This window comes from Aphelocoma coerulescens, chromosome 4A (genome assembly GCF_041296385.1).
Source record: "Aphelocoma coerulescens isolate FSJ_1873_10779 chromosome 4A, UR_Acoe_1.0, whole genome shotgun sequence".
In the NCBI taxonomy this organism is placed as follows: Eukaryota; Metazoa; Chordata; class Aves; order Passeriformes; family Corvidae; genus Aphelocoma; species Aphelocoma coerulescens.
Genome location: NC_091018.1, coordinates 14,820,035 through 14,841,468, shown reverse-complemented (window position 1 = coordinate 14,841,468; position 21,434 = coordinate 14,820,035). Strand labels below are relative to the sequence as shown.

General features: G+C 42.6%; 1 protein-coding gene across 3 annotated transcripts in view; it reads left to right on the top strand.

The window, feature by feature from the left end:
- Positions 1–21,434, top strand: part of MAMLD1 (mastermind like domain containing 1) — a 253,349-nt gene that overhangs the window by 148,849 nt on the left and 83,066 nt on the right. The gene's annotated exons all lie outside the window — the stretch shown is intronic.

Below are 21,434 nucleotides of genomic sequence, written 5' to 3'. Positions count from 1 at the left end.
ACTTATTCTTATGTTTATGATCCAGTGACTCCTATGTTTGGGATCCAGTTTATTTTGAACAAGCTCAATCCTTTACTGTATCATTTTAAGTCTGGATCACAAACATATCCCAAATATCTTCAGATGCACAGATAATTTCAGAAATTGAGAGTATTGCTGAATTGTCTTAGATAGAGAAAGGCTTATGTCTGGGCTTAGCCTGGCCACATTTAGCTAAAGCCATCTTAAACTTGGCCATTTTCTGAGCTTAAGACAAACAATTTCTCCAGTGGGATTGTTCATGTGAACATTAAGTACACACATAAGTATTTGGAGAATCCAAGAGTGCAAGAGACAAGATGTAAAGATTTTCACTGACTTTAGTGGCTTTAAAATGGCTTCAGTAGCTTTATACCAGGTCCTTAGAGAGCTTCTACTTATATTTGTAGAAACAGGAGGAAACTTTAAGCTTAGTGCATCAGTCAGTGCACAATGGTGATCCTCTTGCAATCCTCTAAGTACTGGAGTTTGAAACTTAAGTATGGAAAATGCTGTCTGTGGTGTTTCAGCTCTTAAGTGCCAGGAATGCTTTCAGCAGGGGGTACAGCATTGACATCACTGGACACCCAGCTGACACAGGACTTGGTGCTAAGAAGCAGTTCATATTTTGCAAGCTTTTTGTAAACTGCTGTAGGGTTGCTGCTTCTTAACATCCTGCCTTGGTATTCTCATATTTCTATTCCATGGGTGTCTTTTTCACCTTTTTAGTTAATCACATTTTCTAAAGAGAACAGCAGTAAAAAATAGGTGCCCAGTGAAGGCATTAATCCTTTTTTTCATGCCCTCATAGGAGGCCACCAGATTATAAACAAAAAATTTTTAAAATTAGTTTGATTATTTCTTAATTGGGAGAAAATAGCCGGGGTTTCTTTTTTTGCCATTGATGTTACCCTTTTCAAAAGTACACACGTTGCAGGAGTTTTAAAGTTTCAGCTTTAAAAGTATGTTGTCTCACATTCCAGTACTGATCCTTGCAGTATTGTCTCTTGGTTGGCTGCCCTTTCATTTCTCTTCAATTACAGCTCCCTCAAAAGCTGTATAGAAAAAGATGCAAAAGAATAACACAGGCCATTATTCTGGGCTTTCAGTGGTGATAGACTCCACTATAGCAGACATTCAAATAATGACTGAACTATCACTCCCCTCAGAAGCTGTTCTAACAAAACACCACCAACAAAATTCATGGGGTTAGTTAATGTTTAATTGTGACAAGTTATGGGATGATATGGAATCACTTTTTGTCCAAACCCAGAATTACCTCATGGTTCTGTTAGCTATATTAAATCTTCATTAGTCCAAAAACGAGACTGAAATCAGGCCATTCATACACTGACATCTGCTGAGCTTGCAGATGAATAAAACTTTGTGCTTCTTCCCTACATTCAGTGGGTTGGCAAACAAATAATTATTTTCTGTTTCTATTTTGTTCATACAAAGCCACCAAATCATGGTGCAAAAACATGCAATAGTAAATCTCCCATTGTCTCTATCTGGAGCCATGTCTGGGTACATCTATATGCAAGTTGTAAAGTCTGTCCTGAAAAAAGCTGCCTGGTAACCCTGTGAGTATGCCAGCAATCATAAATGTGGTCTGTTTTACAGGGCGTGCTGGAAAACTACTTGTGCTAGGGAGAAAGTTCCTGACAGCAGCAGCCGCTGTCCCTGGGATGGGAAAGCAGGCACGTCCATTAGCCATTCCTTTGTCAGTAGGAGCAGCTTATCTTCATAATGCAGCCAGGGGAAGGCTGAATTACTATCAGGAAAACAGACAAGTAGCTACTACTATAAGCTGAGTGGGAGGAGAAATGGAATGGGGACCACATCGGTGGGACTCTGCTGAAGGAAGTGAGAGGGGAGTTAGATAAAATGAAAATAGGGTCAGTGTCAAAATGTTTAACTAAGAGGCAGCAGCAGTGGAGTGAGCAGGGACAGGAGATCACAGGAGATAAGGGGTGGTGGGGAAAAGTAACAAAAGCAAAAAGCTAAAGGATCGTCTTTGAATTCTCTGGGGTTTTTTTCCCAAGGAGAAACATTGCTTCTGGAAAAGAATCTCCACCTCGTTTACCCGGGTAGGTGGAGCAGGAGTGAAGTCTGAGGGGGTTTCATTGATCCTTAGCGAGGAGGGGGGAGACCCCGGGGAAAGGGACACTGCTGCCAAGAGGGAAGGAGGTGCTGTGTGAGGAGCACCTCTTCCATTTCAGTGTAGGCGAATAACAGTAAATGGTCACATCAGGGACAGGCAGGTGGAAAGCCCCTGCACCCCAAGAACAGGGAGGGAATGGCTTTTGTGAGCCCACGTGCTGAGACTGGTAGGATGAGATGGGTGAGGAAGAGCTCAATGTGAAGGAAAAAGGGCTTTTTCTCTGGGTGCCCACAGGCTAAAGCCCAGCACAGAGTGTTTAGAATGCTTCTGCCAGGCTCTGCTTGCATCTTTCATTTTAAAACAATGAATATAGCTATTCCTAATTTATTGTAGGATGCTCAGAGCTGGCAGATCACCAGCGTTGTTCTCTCCTTGGATTAACCCAGTGTTCTCTGCTTTTCCGTGAGCTGCTGCCACCAGGGTTGTTGTTTTGAATCCTGCAGCACCAGCTCAGCCAATCAATCACCACAATCAGTGCTGGCATTGAGACACAAAATAACATGGAAAAAAAACCACTGTGTAACCCAGGGAAGGGCTGGGTGGCACTGTGAAATCAAGAGCAGACACATCCTGCCGGTGGCTACATCATCTCCTCATTCCCTGCTCTGTGTTCGTGTGTGTGAGTATGCACATGTGTTGTGGCTTTTCTCCTTCCTCCTACAAGTTTGAGAAACTTGGCCCAAAATGCCAGAAAAACCTACTGAAACAGCAAAATATTTAATGAATCCTCTTTATGCCTCAAATCCAGTCCAAGCTAAGGAGAATGGGGGAAGAAATTGTGATTAAATAATTAGTTTGATGTATTCTTAATACATGCTGTTAACAAGTGTTGTTAACTGAATGAAATGTGTTGTGTAACAGATCACACCTCCTTTTCAACTGATACCCTAAGAGAGAGATCAGTGTTTGTACAGTAGGAGAATGCAAGAATTCTTACACACTTTGCCTTTTCAATCAGGAGACAAGCTCCCCCAATTTTATTATCATTTTAGCGATGTCATCTCATCACTGTGTAAGTTTAGATAAACTAACTTCCTCATTTTCTGTGAGCTGTGACTTACAGCACTGTGGCTTCAGTGGGCAGAGATAGAATGACGTTTGTCTGGGACTACTGTGGGTGGTAGGAACATGAATATCTTTGTGACTGTGAGCTTAGTGATCGATATTCTAGTTACCATTTTAATGGAAACATTCAGCAACTGTGTCATTCAGAGCATTCTACACGTGGCTGGTCTGGGTTTAAACACATTTGTTGTAGGGATAAATTCTTGGCTAGTGGCCAGTGATCCAATGTCTTTTCTCTGCACGTGTGTTATCCACAGGTTGTTGTGCAGATGCTCCCGAGCAGGGCAGGAGGTGCAGTGGGTAGGACATGATCTGCTACATGAGACTGTAGCTTGGGCTTCAGTGTTCTACTCTCTTTTTGTTTCCCTCTGAAATGAATTATTAGCTAGAGCAGGGAGTGCAGGCTGTGTTTTTGCCCAGCAGTTCAGTTTTCTCTGGAAACGGGGAGCAGAACTGTGCATTGAGGAAAGCCCCTCTGTGTCCTTCAGCAGCAATTCCCGGCTGAGCGCTGCCGCAGGTGTGAACAGTGGATGGTAAAAACTTGGGCAGTTGTGTTTGCACCTTGGCAGGGGAAAGGCTGCCAGCTGAGCTCCTGGTTCAATAAAGTGCTGAAAAGTTCATTCAGGTACCGAGGTGCCTGTGGGAGGGATCACCTCTCTGCTGGAGCTGAGGCACCGGCTGACGCACCTGCTGAGCCGCTGACGCCGAGAGAGGGCTGGGGCTGCTGTGATGTGCCATTCCAGCATCCAGGCATGGCTGCCTTATCCCTAGAGTGAATTAGCCTTTCAAACTGGGGGAATAGAAGCCCTCAAAAAGGGAAGTGAGTTTTTAGAGGTTGTCTAAGTCTGCCACAACTTTAAAAGCATAATTTCTGATAATGTACATCTTGCATACTCTTGAAACCTTCCAAGGAGGGAGGCTCTGTGACCTCCCCAGGCAATCTTTTCCAGTGCTTAACTTGCCATATTATTACCAAGTGTTTCCTAATGTTTAACCTAAATTTCCTGTGCTCCTGTTTAACCCAATACTTCTTACCCTATCCACACTGGATAAAGAAGACTACTTACTCCTTTTTTTTTTAAGTGCACATGTATATTACACACGTAGCCCTCCTCAGCCTTTTCTGCAGACTATATGAGAGCCTTCCTTCCAGTTCTCCTTGTAGCTTGTGTTTGCTGGGCCTCTGCCTACTCTCAGTGCTCTCTGCTAGATCTTTTCTGTTTGGTATCTTCTTTAAAAATGAAAGGACTTGCCCCAGATTGCCTACCCTGCTCCAGCTGTGAAAAATCACATTGTATTCTAAGCAAACATCCTCAGAATGGCCTGATCACCTGTGCAGCCCTTCTCACTTTTACCATTTGCAGAAACTAAGTCATTCTGATCTAACACACAAGACTGGAGTAGAAGTATTTCACAGAAGCAAATCCAGGCCAGATGTCTACAGAAATGTATTTAACATACTTCCAGTTTGAGAGAGAATTTTGTAGGTGGAGGGAGACTGTATTTCTCCTAGCTCATTCATGACCATGAGGAGGCTAATCCTGGAAAGCTTTAATAAAGTTGAGATTTATCTGTTGCTTCTCCTCTATTCCCACTGAAGGAAATTAAATTGGTTTAACAAATCTATGTTTTTGTCAAAGCCATGCTAGCTGTTACTCATCTCCTTGTTATTTCCTGAGTGGCTACAAATAATGTGATTGTTTCTGTATTTTTCCAAAAACTGACCTTCACCCACTGCTCTTTAATTCCCCATTACAATATTTTCTCTCCCTGTAAGGAAACACACTATCTGCTATTTTTCTGTCTTCTGGATTTTCACCCATATCCCCTAAGATCTCCAAGAAAACCACTCATGGCCCTGAGATTGCTTTGGGTAGTCCAGTAAGATACTTTAAGATGAATTGTATCTGACCCAACCAATTTGAAAGATCTGATTTATCTAACCACTATTTAATCTGTTCTTTCCCTGATTTCACTTGTGTTTCTAGATCTTTGTCACTATTGGTGTTTCCTGCCTAAGGTTATTTGACTTTTTTGGTAAAGATTGCAGAAAAAAAACCTTCAAGCACTCAGCCTCTTCAGCATCACCTGTCAATAACTTTCCTTGCCTTGTTCAATAGCAGGCCAACACATTTTCTTCATCTTCCTCTCCTTATGAAGTATGATTGCATCCTGTTTTCTTGTTGTCCTTTCTGCACCAATGTGTTCTCACTTGACCTTCGTGATTTGGGCCTTACACCCTCTCTTTTCTTTCATCTTGGTCTTCAGTAATCAGACCTAGGTTTAACTTTCTCTGCCCTTCTGGTGTTTGAGGTCAGAGTGGAGTCTATGATTTAGCTAAGGTGGTTTCTTGCAACACTTCAAATGGTTTTGCTGCTTTGGGATGATTTGCACTCATGCTGTTAATAGAACTATTTTAAGGAACTATCAGCTACTCTCAGTGCATTCCCCATGAGATAATACTTAAAATTCTCAGATTTTATTTAATCTGCATTTTCTCAAGTCTATTGCTTCTATTTGCTATTCATTTTCCCTTCCAGGAGCAGTGGGTTTTCTCCTTCCATGATAACTGTCACCAAATTGCATTCTGTTTGCTTATTTTTTAAACCTGTTTCTTCTGACTCTTAAAATGAAGACTAAAGAGCATTCCCTTCAGTTGCTTCTCCAGCCTTGTCTCCTGCAGGACACACTGGAAGCGTGGAGTTTGTCCTGTGCTCCCTGTGTCCCAGCAGGCATCTCCATCAGCCTCCTGCCATGTGCCTCCATCGTCTCCAAGCCCAGTGGCCTGGATGTGTGTATGATTCATCTTGTTGCCCTCCAAAAGAAGGAGCTCTGTCCATCTGTTCTTTGTAGCTTTACTCTGTACACCCCAACCCCCACATCGTGACAGCACCTGTGTTCACTCCCTCTGTTATTATTAGCTAGGGATTTTCAACTGGTTATCTCTTCCCATGTTTTACACTGTGGGATGAATGTGTCTGTGGACAGCATTTCGTCCTTCTCCACTCCTTCTAGCTCCACTAGATATATTAATATTCTAGTCATGTGAATTATCCCAACAAGTTTCTTGTGCCAATTAATTCATAATTTTGAGCACGTATTAAAACTTCCAAGTCCTCCTGTTTATTCCATGTATTTCGTGCATAAGTTCTTGTGATTACTTTTTTGTGATTGCACCCAGCATCTATCAGGAATAACTCTGTGAAGTCAGCGGGTCGTATTTTGCTGTCATTTACATGAATGTCAATCCAAATTATTCTACTGATTGGCAAGAAGCTATTTCAGATTTACTTACGTGAGGGTAAAGGAAGAATTTGGCCCATTGAAATGAATTCTGTGTGAAATAGGTCTGGGCCAGGAGGATTAACATGTTTCTCTAATTGCTAGATGTGTTACATTGTATGTAATCAGTGTAGTGGCAATAAAATATAATTGCCACACCCAGACTATTTCATCACCAAGCTTTTTGGATCCTTTAATTGTCCTTCGCTTGTTACTGTGCTCACATTAATAAGGTGCAGAGCTTAACATAATTGAAAAAATGAATTAAAATGATTTTAAAAGAGAACTCTGAGATGTACATGCAAGCAGACTGTACCATGTACTCTGCACTACAGAAAAGCAGCAGAATGAGGTAGAAAAAGTCAGCTTTTGAGGTTTTATTACTTTTTGCTTTGTGATGACTGGCTTCGAGCCCACACATTTCTTGAATACACAATAGGGAGTTGGGCAAGACTGCAGAAATAAATTTTATTAACACACAATCACTGCAGCACCAGACAGAATAATCTCCTTTAGTCTCCTCTAGCTGGCAGAGTCCTCTTTGTACCAGGTCAAGTCAATTAGCAGTATAATGTACGACAGGTTTTATTTAAAAAGGGTTTAATTAAAGTTTTGTTACAAAGCTCATACAAACTAACATTCTGTCTTTTAGGGATATGTATTATCGAGAAATTGATTTTAACTTAAACACTAATTTATAGACTGTCCACTTTAATAAGTATAATTCCTTGGAAGATATTAAGGTCCTCCTGCCCCAAATAAATTCAGGTCCTGATTCAGCAAAACATGTAATTACTAAGGACTTCAATGAAGCCACTCATGCACTAAAAGCTGAAGGTGTGCTCCAGCACTTTGCTGAATCGGGGCCTTACTGTATAACCCTGCCCTGATTACACACATGGGCCAATTCAGCCATGTCTTTGCTGAGGAAGATACTTAAAACCATTTGTGATGTCTTTAAAATATCTCATACAGGCCAGTAAGGATGGGATCGTTTCCTTCTTCTAGATACAGATGGTTTTCACTAGTCCTGGCATCTTCTCAGTTCTTACATCTAAATACAATGATTTACCTGTGCCACCTGTGAATATATTTTTCAAAAGGAGAAAATATTCACCCTCCTAATTCTTCAGTTTTTTCTCTTCCCAAGAAAGCAAAAGCTGGCTCCCCAGAAGATGCAGCTAAGTAGAGCTGCATTAACTTAAATGGGGCTGTGGTAGTTTATGCCAATTGAGGATGGTAGCCCAGAAGTTTAAGTAGATGTTCTTAATGAAGACTAGCAGTTACTCTGCTTATTGCTAACTAAAAACTTTCACCTGCTTGTAATCCCTGTAGAATGAAAATACCCCTAAAAGCTGAAGAATATCTCACATTTCAAGATAACTAATAATTTATCATTGTATGTGACCTTTTTTTTATTATTCACAAGCTATACAATTTAGAGTAACAAACAAGTGACTAGAAGGGACTTCTGTGTAGTAAAGATCCCAGGGGGTTTTCTGGCTCTCTCCTGGGCAGCGTGGTTAACTTAGACCAAAACCTCTGGATCATTAATTTTCCCAGTGACCAGGAGGCAGGTGAACTGGGCTCTGTGGTCTGCCTTGAACACCCCAGAATGTGCTGGATGTTTACAGCATGTGCTGGAGCCAGGAATGCTGGACCCTGCTGGGGCAGCCCCAGTGGGGGGGTCAGACACTCCGTGTGCTGGGAGCAGGCTTGGGCAGCCCCAGCAGCCTCCGTTTTGGCAGCACACAGCCTCGAATCTACAGCAATGGCCAGAGAGACCAAGAAGCCTTAGAAGGCATCTGTCTTCTCTTCACAGCATATTTGGGAAAGTTGTGCCTTTCTGTTGTAATGTTTATTACCAAAGCAAAACCTCCTCGTTTTTTATTTTTACTTCTTAAATCTTTGGGACACATGTAACAGCGGGCCAGAATTTGCTTTGATTAATCTCCAATCTGGTTCTACTGTGTTCTTCCCCATGGTGTAAATCTAGACTGCAGCTGGTGGGGGTTGTATGCTTAAAAAGAAGAAAGCCTCAGCACCACAACATGCAAAGTAGCAGGCTTGCATTGCCTACTTCTACGTCTGAATAGTCTGAAAACCAAAATATAATTCAAATACTACTTTTCCTGCCCCCTTTTGCCTGAGCCCTCCAGAGCTGTGGCAGGGAAGGCAAGTGTGCATTTGAAATATGTGACAAGAGGATAAAACGGGGGGCAAGCAGAGGGAGAGAGAAAGAAGTGCATTCAGAAAACCTGTAGAAAAGAATAAAGAAAAACTTGAATAGAGCAATAAATTCTGTGGGACAAGTCCTACACTGACAGCTTCAGTGACATATCCCTTGATTTCAGGGAGGCTGCCAACACTGAGCTGCTCAGGAGATTTTGCTGTGATGGCCCTACTTGTTTGAGCAGAGCTGTTGGGTGGGGATGCCTGGCCCAAATATACATCACAAGCTGCCTGCTAGCTAGAAGAACAGGCTTGCTCATTTAAAATTGAATCAGGCTTCAAGCTTAAGTTTGCAACAGAGAAACATATGGAATGAAATAGTTTGCAAGGAAATCTTAAGCAATCTGATACATTCTCAAACCAAACTCTTCAAGAGGTGTCCAGGATTAATGCCCAGTCATATTACAAGTTAAACGTGCTGGTCAAAGCAAATTTTACAAAACCCAAAGAGCCCTAGCACACAGCAGGGTGTGGGGTTCCTCAGGAATAACCACCAGGCTCAGGTGTGCTGGGGGCACAGGGCTGGTGTTCCTCATGGAGGCTGCCAGGCTGAGGGACAACTGACCCCTGCAATTAAACAGAAGTATTTTCCATACTTGGGTTCCTTGTTGGCCAGTTAAGAGGTATGGGATATCTTTGCCATTTTACAAGTCTCTGTGTGACCACATTGTCCACAGAGTATGGAGAGAGGAGTGGCTGGATGTTGCAAGGTGCTGTGTACCAGCCAGTGCAGGTAACTGCACTTCCCACTACAGCAACTTCCTAGGTCCCACAGTCTTCCAAGGCATTTGCAGGTTTAAAGTTAAGTGTGTTTTTAGAAGTGAAATTGAGTTTGGGGCCAAACTGATCAGCATTTTAAAGAGTTCCAGCCCAGAACTGTAAAGCAAAATAAACCCAGGCCTCCATGTGCCAAAGCCTAATGTGTTAGCCCACTCTTTCATCCACCCTTTCCTTCCCTCCCCTCCAGAAACAGTCTCACCCAATTTTACTGTACTGTAATGGAAAATAGGAACCAGAATGCACTGGGACCTCCTTTACCAAATTTTTTTAGAGTCCAAATAGGTCCTGTAGACCTCTCACCAAGTGATTTCAGTTCTCTCAGTCAAAAAAGCCACATGAGATAAAATACAAACAGCATTAATCCTAGAAGACAAAATACAGCAGAAGAAAGCGTTGCAATGAAAATTAAAATATCTGCAAACTAATTTAGCTAGAGTCCACCATCCTTTTAACATTTGGAGTGATCTTCCTCTGGAAAAAAATAAATTAAGGTCAACACACAAACTTCCTCTGCTTCCTGGAATTCTTACATATTTTCACTATGATAACATGATTTGTGTGTGTGTAAATGCGAGGGGAGAAGCGGCCGAGAGCTGGCGGAGAGCCCCCTCCCCCTCGGTCCTGGGAGAATGCCTGAAGCATGAGCTCAGCTGTTCGGCTCCGCGCATGGTGTCATACACTTCCACAAGCAAATTCACAGTGACATTAAGAAAAGAAGATCTGGGGCCCTGGTCTCTAAAGTGTTCACAGTGTCCATGAGACAGCTCCTACATAAAGGGCTGTTTATTTGTTGAATTAGCAAATTGGTACCCGTGGAGGGGGTTGCAAATGTCTGAGCAATCCTGGGGTTTTCTTTGGTACGGTCACAAAAGTGTGTTTTCTTCTATGTGAGTTTGCTCAGACAGAAACTCAGGTCTTTGCATTTCTGCTTCCTCCCCTTCCTCCCTCATAAATAAATAGCCTTTAAAAAAAGGTAGCTCACAATTAGGCGTTAATTAAGTCCTTTACTGGTTTAGAGTAAATAGTTGCTGAAAGCTTTGGATGAGGATCTCAGCACAAAGCACATCTGTACACCATGGTGTGCTTCTGAGAAACAGAATTTAAATGATTTGCATATGGCCACCTAAATATTTAATGGGTTTGCAGTTTAGGAAAGCTGGCTTAGAACTATGCTGTGCAGCCTATCATCTCCTCTGGCTCTGCTGGCTATGTTGGGTCCAATGTGTTGTTATTTTTAGGGCCTGATCCTGGAATTTCAGAAGCTATCGGAGCCCTTGGCACCATTTTAAATGGGGGCTCCTCTCCAGCATTGTGTCTACACACAGCTGAGCCTAGGACACGTTCAAGTTTCTAAAGCTGCTGGAGTGTTTGAGAATCTTTAAGCCAAAACCTAGCAGTGTTGTTCCCTTCACAAAGAAGTTTCACACTAGCATGGTATCAGTTCTCAAGCTGCCTTACAGCCCCTCTTTCTTCCCCTGCCCCATCCCCCCGCTGTGGCCCGCTATGTACACGCTCCCAAACCCAGCTAAGCATTTCACGAGTGTGCAGGGCTGAATGCACATTCACAGGAAACAAAACCGTGAGATACTTTCAAAAATGCAGACACACACAACGCTTCTAGACAGCTACAGGCAGGTGCAGTGTTTATGCTCCAGCCGACTGTCCGGTGCTGCAGCGGGACAGAGGCATTCCGATGAGACTGCGCTCCAAGGCCACAGTAAAATATTAACTGAATGGAAAAGTTAAAGAAAAAGAAGTAGCTCTTCCCAGTGGAATTGTAGCATTCTCTCCTCGTCACATTCTTTTGAGCTCATTCATTCCTTTGGGCTCCAATAACAAATCAGCTCTTTGTATATGGTGAGACTTGTAATGGAGAAGAGAGAGAAATTCCCTCAGAAGCAGAATTCTGTCTTGCAGTTTTTGCAGGGATCACTGTGCCTCTCTGTCAGGCACAGAGAGACTTCTTCGCAATTCCACTTCCAAGCAGCCTCTCTGGCACAGACCTGGTCCCTGTGCTTTAGAGATCAAGTCTGTCATCACAAACATGCATCCAAATAGCCAGCATTTTTGGAGCAGCCATTCAAAGTACTTCATCAGGTAAACACTGGGGCTGAGGAGGCCAATAGCCCTGGGGATTCTTAATCTCACGCAGAGTCAGGTTTTACTGGCCAAATCCCAGTAATCCAAAATTCCTGTTGACCCCAATGGGAGTTGCAGGTGCTTGAAAACCTCAGATTTATGGATCGCTTCATTCATCATTCCACTGCAGCCTTGTCTGGACAGGAAGACAGTAACCTTTAAAGAGCAACACTTCACAACCATTAAGGAACTAATATTTTATGCATTTGTATCACGGTTGGCTCCAAAGCCAACCTTGGCAAGTGTCTGGAGGTTTCTCCTGAGAGTCATTTGGTGTGTTAATACTGCTGCTCTGTTTAAGGTGTTTAAGGGTTGTTTCTCTGATCCTTCTTCATTAGAGGTAATTGAATAGTTTAGAAGCCCGATCATTGTTTGGCTGAGTCTTCCAGTCAACAACCCACTGATTGAATAATCGCTCACGAGACACAGAGGCACAGAAAGATAAGTTTATCACAATTTTCTAGCACTCAGAACATCTTCAAAGTGCTTGACAGGCCACTAATTACATTTTTATAAACAGCTGTGGATTCAAATCTTGCCAAAATGCAGAAAGATCCTGTTGCTCATGATTTCAATTTCCCTACAACTTCACTGGTGACTTCGGCAACAACATCCTCCGCAGTTTCCTTACTTGGGGAAAAAAATTCCCTCCAGTTGCTTTGCAAGGAGGTTCTGTGCAACCCCAGGTGCCAGCCCCTTCCTGCAGGCTTCTGAGTAGCTCTGTGTTCCTTCTGTGCTAAGAGATTTCATTTCACCACCCCCAGCGAGACAGAGTCTACCTTCTGCCTGAGGCAGAGCTGCAGCTCAGCCGTGTCAATTATAAACGATGCCTCCCAAACGTGTATTCCTGGTTTCCAGAGTGACTCCGAAGTGCTACCACACCTATCTTTAGAGTGGCTAAAAGTTACCAAGAGGCAGTGTGGTCGCAGGGAGTCACATACCGTGCTGATGAGCATAGCATGAATTGCTAACTAGACAGCCAGGAACACTTGGATTTTCCTCCTGGAATCCCAAACTGACAGAGGCAAATCTCTTTTTTTTTTTTTGTGGATGACTTACTACTTGGCTCTCCATGCTTTGCTGGGACATACCATGGCTTGCTTCCCTCCTAGGCCTTACACCCAAAGTTGCACTTGCCTCTTGCCTCACCTTTTCAGGCTGTTCTGTATCAGGTGAGCCCCAGCTGAGGAAACTGCTCCGAGCTGTGTGCTGACTTCAGGACTGACTTCACTCCTGCTGTCTTGAAAACACTTTCCCATGGCCCCAGTGGAAACTGTGATACATGTTCATACCAGCATCTTTCAAAAACGTTCAAAATAATGTGAATTTTGAATGTGTGATCACTTTCATCCTTGGACTGCTGACTCCCCAAAAGCCTCAGAATCATTGCACCAGAAATTGTATCGAGATCTGTGGTTAAGTGTCTAGAGGGCAGTGCAGCTGGAGCAGAGCAGAGCAGTATGGACTGCTGCATACAGGGGAAGGAGTACAAGAATTCAGTAGCAGGCTAAGGTAAGGGTCACCTGTGCTATAGGTATTTCAAATCTATCCAATTAAACAATATTAATTTTGGTGGTTCTTTTTTCTAGTACAGTCAGAGCTGGTTTTCCCTGTCTAATAATGGAAGAATGCCACCATATTCAGAAGAGATTTCTAAGGACTTATTAAGGAATATTTGTTCAACTTAGAGAAGAATGAAGTCCTACATATATGTTAATACAGAATGGCTTTTTGTTGTTCTCCTCTGTCTGGAACGTGAACAATTTATAGTCTCCTGCTGCATCTAATTAGTGAATCTGACCCTTAAATTGAAGCAGTAGAGGTTTGTGATTTCTAAGTCCAAGATTTCCAGGCTCTATCATTGAAAAAGAGGCTTCATGAAAGACTCAAGAGATGCAGTATGATGATATTTAAAAGCCAGTGAGATACAGCCAGAAAATAAAGGCATGCTCTGAAGCAGTTGCATGGCTGTCTTGGTTCACATTCACAACGCAGAGCGAAGGTAAACTGCTTTCAACATGGATATGTGGGAAGAACTTGGCCTTGTACAGCTCCCTCCTTGGTACTAGCCAAGATAAAAATACATCAGGATTACCAGCATCTAGGAAACTAGCATATGGTGCTACCACAGAATGTAATATGAATATACTTTAGAAAACCATTATTTTTCTCTTCTTGAGCAGTTTCTCATTAATATAGATGCCATTCATTCTCTGCCTGGATTTTTTCCGCATTTTTCCCATGAAAAGAGAGGATATGCTTGAATTAATTTAATTGCCAATGTTTTTTTTCAAATAGCTGTGGCAGAAATAACTTTTCCTAGCCAGGTTAAACAGCCCCTTCAGTGCAGCAGTCAACACTTATTGTTGCTGTCAGCCCCTCTGCATTGATTTGGGATCATACTGCTCTTGGTGCTGAAGTGGTTTGGGAAGTTGCAGTGCTTCCTTTTCTCTCTCCTTTCTTTTTCCTGCAAGAGCAAGATGATCTCACCATAATCTGGAAATAAGTTGTTTTCAAATACTTTAGGAAGAGCCAGAGTGCTCAAAAGGAATTCAGGGGTTCACTTCCAAGCCAGTTGAAAATTGTCCCTGAATGAGGGGGCTCCTTCCTTCACGGTGTGGTGATCACTGTGCTTCTGTGGGGCTGTTGAGTCTGTGTGAAATAGGCATCAGCCAGGCAACATCCCCCACGGCTGGGAGCTTCTTACCACCTTTTCCATCCTCCCATGGCAAAACCCAACTTCCCTCAATGTAATGTGTAAAATGGAGGTGGTGCTGCTCCAAGTAGCAGCGGGTACAATTGGAAGGCAGAGCAGGAATCACTATCACCTCTCTGAGAGGGAGGTGCTTTCCCTGTCCCAGCTGCACCAGCCACAGCAGCAGGGAGGGAGAGAACCTGATTCATGTCCCTCTCGCAGTCTTTACCTGCAAAGGTTACACTGGCTGGTCCTGTGAGGGCTGTGCCCTGTTCTGTTGTTCCCAGACTGAATCTGCACTGTACATTAACAAGTGAGAAGAGAAAAGAAAATGCTATCCTATTGATTCTGTCATTTCTGCCACCACTGTCAGCCCTGGACATTTTGTATTTTTGTAAACATAGAACTCATTAGGGCATGCAACTGACTTGAGAAAAGTGATGGTAAAACAGGGAGGTTTTTGGAGAAAAATATACAACCAAACCCCTTCTCTGAACACTGAGATGAGTATGGACCAAATTCTGCATGCAGCAGAATTGTCAGCATCTTTCACCAAATTCCACAAATGCCGTTGTACCCTGTGGCACATCCTGGCAGCTCCAGCAGTAGGAGAGAGACCTGTCTCCACCCTGGAGTATTTCCCTTGGGAAAGGGAAGACAGCAGAGTGGATAGCTGGGATTAGAGGTGTGAGCACAGCAGAAGAACCAAGAGAAAGTCTTAAGGAGTAGTAGGGCCAAATGAAAGAAACACTTTGCAGGAATGCATTGGGTGACCAGGAGCAGAAGGTGAGCAGGAGAACAGAGGGTCCTGGGAGGGGGACAGCCTGAGAGGACGCAAGCTGGACCTCCCAAGGGCTCCCAGGGGTATTCTCCTTTCTGCCTTTTACAAGTGCTGGCAATTTGACTACCACTCTTGGCCCTAATGTACAAAGAGTAACTATACTCATCATCCTTTTGTACTTGCATGTGGTGTAACTGACTTGTAACTTTTATGTACCTAAAAGTAGTTAGGTTCAAGCTCTTTCTTGAGTTATATGAGAAGTTTGAGGCTACTGGTCTCTTACTTTCCTTTGGGGAACAGGGAGGGTGGGGGTAATGCAATTTCTCAGGACCGTGCCACCTTATTAATTTGAATAACAAAATGCGAAGTTCTGGATGGATGCCATAGTTTTGTTGATATTTTATTGGACATAGAAATGTATCTTAATAGCTTTTCTTCATTCCTGTACTGAAGGGAAGTAAAGCTTTATTTTTTGGCTCACAAAATCTGACACTAGTTGAGACACCACACATTTCTACAGAAGGCTGCAGCCTCTAGCAAACGGATGCATATTTATATGACAGGATATGCTCAGTAGCCCTGGGAAACCAGGAATTGAAATCAATAATTTCTGGTAAATCACAAACTGACATTGGCAGCATCCTAGTCTGGCTGAATATCTGTATCATCACAGACACTCTTCTTTAATAAACAGAACATACAGTGTTTCACGCATTGGTTTTGCATTTTCTTGACAACTGCATAAAAGTATAATTTCTAAGCATGATGCAAGGGATCTCTGACAAAGGGAAGAGGGTAACATTTGTTTCTGTAAGCTCTATGGGTTTAAATCTCAGGGCCAATTCTGCCATCAGGTAGTTTATGAATATTCATGTAAATTGTTTTGAGTTGAAGAATATGTAACTTTGCCATGTATCTGGCATGGAAAGAATACTTTGACAGTCATGAAATAGAGAATGTTTTAAAAAATAGCTTTAGTAAAGAGAGGACAGCTTTAGAAACAAAAGGGAAAATTAAGGAAAAAAGGTGTGTTTCCAGAGGAAAGTAAAATTATGTGATCCTGTCTTAAAAACAGGGAATATAGAACCATTTTCTCATACTTAGATATTTAAAGCAATCTGGAATGTCTTGTATCAGGTATGGGTCAGATTCTGCCTTTCTCTTGACTTCTAGAGGAGCTGAGGCAAGTCTATATGTCCCTAATCATTGCAGTTGTGTATGAACTGTGTGATCCAGCAGTGAGGAACAGCAAGGCTTGAATTACTGCTAAGCCTTGTTTGCTTTATTACATCTTCTGAGTGGTGTCTTACTTGCAGTCAGGTACAGGAGTCAAATAAGTGTGTCCTGCTGCCTAGGCCTATTGTTAACCTGGAAGTTTGGCAAGTGATGCCTGTCACTGTTTGCTCCTGATTCAATACCCTTCCATGTGCTGGGAGCTGGTTGTGTGCCCATTTGGCTGCTGGAGCAGTTGATAAATGTGAGAATGCTTGGAGAGAAGGCATCTCCTGGGCAGCGACAGGGGCTCGTTTAAACAACGCCTGGGTGTTTGCAGGTACCTCTCACTTCAGCAAATGACACCTTTTATTCTTAGATGTCACTGAGGCTGCAGGTGGAATGTGCAGCTGCCTCAGCCCTGCTGTCCAACACACCTGCAGCCCAGCACAGGGTTTGTGCTCGCTGGGCAGAGCCAGCAGCAGCCACGCCAGGAGCACACATCACAAGTCAAGAGGGAAGTTGTTTTATGCATGAGTAAGAATTGGAGAAATGTCATTAATTATCAAACATTTCAATGTACTGTTGATGACAATAGAGCTATTAAATGTGATATTATGTTCATTTATATCAGCTTCTGTGCTTTTAATGAAAAATCTTATTAGCTGCAAGATGGTCAGAATTGAAATGTCTGTAAGTCTTCGACAAAAACAGCTCATAGAATCACAGAATGGTTTGGGTCAGAAGGGACCTTTAAAGGTCATCTGGTCTAAACCCCCTGCACTGAGCAGGCACATCTTCAACTAGATCTGGTTGCTCAGAACCTTGTCCGACCTGACCTTGAAAGTTTCCAGATATAGGGCATCCACCAACCCTCTGAACAACCTGTCAGCATTTCACTACCCTGATCATCTGTGTGCTTCCCTCAGCACTTGGGTAATCCCTTCCATATATGAGAGACTCATACATAATGTTAGCATATGCTTAAGTGGATCTCTGAGCTATGCAAATAATTGATTTCTAAGTTAAAAAATTAAGTTCAAAAGACATCAATTTGAAACAAGTATTTGGCCACTAAGCAGACATTAACAACTTGATTTTAACTGATACTTTAGTAGAAGACAGACACTTTATGCTATGTACCTTTCTGAAAATATGAAGAAGTTACTCATAGTTATCATCTCCTAACTCCTAGGCAAAGAGATTAGACTGGTGTCTATTTTTCTTTCTCTTTTAAAAGACAAAATCGTAATTCACTTTAATTTATATAATTTTCTAAAGTAGTACATGTACCCACTGAAATTTAGTGTGGCCATCCATCCTTTGATGATTTTACCTATACACTCTTTCATGGGAGCTCATGTAAGTAATGACTTGTGGAAGTTGAAGGGCTTGTGAAAAGCTGATCATACGTGTTCTTCTTTCGTGTCCAGTGAAGACCATGCTGAAACCCTTTAGTTAACTGCATACAATCAAAAGCTTTTTTTCTTGAAGCTTATTTTCCTAAAAGTAACATTTCTTAAAAAAAAAATAGAATTGATACATTAACCATTATACACATATACATATATTTTTCTGTATGACTTACAGAATTATTCAGTGTAGTGAGCATTACTGAGTAAATTTAAATTGTTTACTGATGCAATTTATCTGTTTTTAGGTATTTCCCGTATACTTCTAGTAGGAAAAAATAATGTATTGATAGGACTGAAAAGAGAGAAGCTGAAAGATGATATGTTTAGATTAGATAATCAGGAAGAATTTCTTTACTGTGAGAATGTTGAGGCCCTGGAGCAGGTTGCCCAGAGAAGCTGTAGATGCCCCACCCCTGGAAGGGTCTAAGGCCAGGTTGGATGGGGTCCTGAGCAACCTGGGCTGGTGGAAAGTGTCCCTCCTCATGGCAGGGGGGCTGAAAGTAAATGGTCTTTAAGCTGCTTTCCAACCCAAACCATAGCATCAAAGAATGGATTCATGCTATGAAAAAGGACATGCAATTAAACACATTCAGAAATGACCTGAGATGCTGTTTTACTCAACACGATGTTACTGAAGCTGATGGTATTGTGGCTTTCAGAAATGAATTGAGAGTTTGCATGCATTAGTAATTTCATCCCCAGTATATTACAGTGTCCTATGGGGAAGTACACAAAGGACATGAGCCTTCCCGGTTCTGAGCATCAGCCAATTACAGATTGGCTTTGCTTAAAAAGAAACTTGCACCACTACCTGCAATTTGTCCTGCAATTGTTCAGTAAAAGTTTCTTTTCTATCTTCTGCAGCATCAGCTATTGCCTGTGGTCAGAGACAAGATACCAAATTAGCTGGATTGCTGATCTGATCTAGCATAAGAAATGCAGTACTGACTAGTTCAACCAACGGCTCATCTAGGCCAAACCATTGATTTCACCTGATTTCAGGTTGCAAACGTGCAAGTAGAAAACATCACATGCTTGCCACCCATCTGGTTCTGAAGCACTGACAAATTTGTGAATCCTTCAGTGGATCCGTGGTGAATCCTTGTGCTTCTCAGTTGCTGCTTCCCTTCAGCATACAAGACGTGCTGTGGGGCAGCCCTTGTTTGCTCAGACTCCTGTTGTGCTTTCTGATGCCAGGAACACCAGAGGCCAGCTGGAAGTCAGGCACAGTTCTCCTGGGAGAACAGAGTCCCAGCATCATGGTTGCCTGGATGCTCAGTTTTAGCATGTTTAGTTCACACCAGCCTGGAAGATGCAAACCTTTTTTCTATCCCTTGGCCATCTTACACTGGCAGTGCCTGTTGCTGACACAACCCATCAAGGCTGTGTCTGAGTGTGTGATCCTTTTGCTTGGTGAATGCAACTTTGGGCAGTTATTTAGCATATTGCAGCTTTCCAGCTAACTGTTCTCCTTAGGTGGAAAGATACTGCTTTCTTAAAACTGTGGAGTAAAGGAAAAACATTGGTCTTGTTTGGGATATTTTTGGTTCATTATGTTTTTTGAGTTTTGTTTTGGTTCAAGGCACTCTTCTCATCCATTTTTTATTTTTCAGATCGTTATAATTTCTCAGCTCTCAGACTCTTGTCTTGAATAAGACATCTCCATGTGGAAAGAAATGATGCAGTGTTATAACAGAACAAAGCAAACTATGTTTTCTGTGGATATTAAAGATGCTAAATTAAATGTGACCAACTAGTGTAAAATTGATAAAGAATGTGATTAATCACAGCCAGTCAGGCCCAGATTTGATGCCCAGTATTGGGGAAAGCATTTGAGGTCCTAGGATATGTTTTGTCAAGCCTCATAGCCATAGCAGCCTGGATGCCATTAGAATCACATCTTTTCTGCAGAATCCTACAAGTCACTTTTTCAAAATAGAACAGAAGCACAGTAATAAGGTAGTCTGCAAATGCTTTGGGTAAGCCTAACCTGGGAAGATGAAATACTGCCCTGAAGAAGCCGGTGAAAGTTTTGTTATTGATTCCAGAGCAGCCAGGGATTCCCCCAGGTCAGCTAGAGTAAATATGCCAAAAGAAAGGGCTCATAATTTAATCACCAAAGATCAAAATTGCAGCCCTGAAATCCCCTGCTTAGCCATTACCCATCGCTGAAAATTAGTGATCTCTGCAAGGGATTTGTTAAATGCTCACACTGCCTGAAATTAGGCTTCTGAGCACACCCAAAGCTGTCCTTGCCACTGTTGAGCATCCCAGCACATACCACACAGGCTGATCAGCCCAGTGCACCAGGTTTGGCAGCATGGAGACACTTGGCACTGAGCTGCTGTAGTGACATCCAGAGCCTGTACAGCTTAAGCCAGCAGGTTAAGAAAAGAAAATGTTGCCACATTTCTGTAGTGGACTAAGTGCTAAAAGTGTCTTGCTTTGATTTCCCTCTGAGAGCACACCCCTCCCTACAGAGGAGAACACAAACCACTACCTGGCAAGCAGATTCCCTTGGCAACTAAAGGCAGCAGCATCATTCCTGCTGCAGAGCAGGCACAGACAGGACTCCTATTCACCCTACCCATGTCATCTTCCTTTTGGGGAAGGCCTTTGGTCTAGTTTTATAAAGTGAACAAAGCAAATGACAGTTCTTAGGAAGTATTGTCATCTGTCAGGAGCTTCAGATGTCTGGCAAGAGTCATAAATGACAAAACTTCTTGACAATAACTGGTGTGCACTGAAGGTGCTGTGTAGAAAAACTGACATGGACCCACTGTTAATCATCTGATTGTGGTGTTGTCAGTAGGTCCAGATACAGTGTATGTGAATCCCTGTGTGCCCCACATGTTCCACCCATAAGTGGTTTTGTCCAAAATTCTCCAGGGAGAAAGATGGGAGCCCACATACACATGTATCTTCAGGGGAGGGTTTCTGGCATTGCACACTGGGCAGACAGTGGCACCTCCTTCCAGGTGGAGCTTAATTCAAGCATGATGAATGTGTATCTTCACTGAGCCTGCTCCTTTTAGGTGACTCCTGCTCAGCATGTTGGCTCTTTTAGATCCCGTGCTGATGCCCTAATGCTGTGTTTGGGCCTCAGCACTTTGGGCAGGGTTGTAGACTTGGTCTGGGCAGCCCAGCAAACCCAAATATCAGATATTGATACAACCCCCTTAGACACTGAAGCCTTTTGAGATCTGGCCCTCAGAGGCTGTAGAATTCAGGGTGTTTACACCCACAAAAGTTTATTATTTTTGTGCTTCTTTATTTTCAGTTGACAAAACAGATAAAAGTAATTTAAAATAATATAGGAGGCAAAAGCAAACCAATAAGTTTCCAAACAATGCAAACTGAAATACCACAAATACTGCTCAGGAAAGCAGGCCCATTGTTACAGCTCTCACAGGCAAGCCAGAGGCTTCAGCAAAACTGAAAACCAATGTTTCTCTGTTGATTAACTGATATTGCCAATATTTATTCGCTCAGGGTACAAAGATTGGTTTGGAGGTCTATAAGTTTACTCCAAGTTGAAGGTGATTGCTGTCTGGAAAACTTTCAGGAAAGCAAGGCCAGATTCTGGCTCCACTTTTATGTATTTGGTTACAGTAAAGGGATTGTATTCCAATAACTTTCTTCCTAATTTTA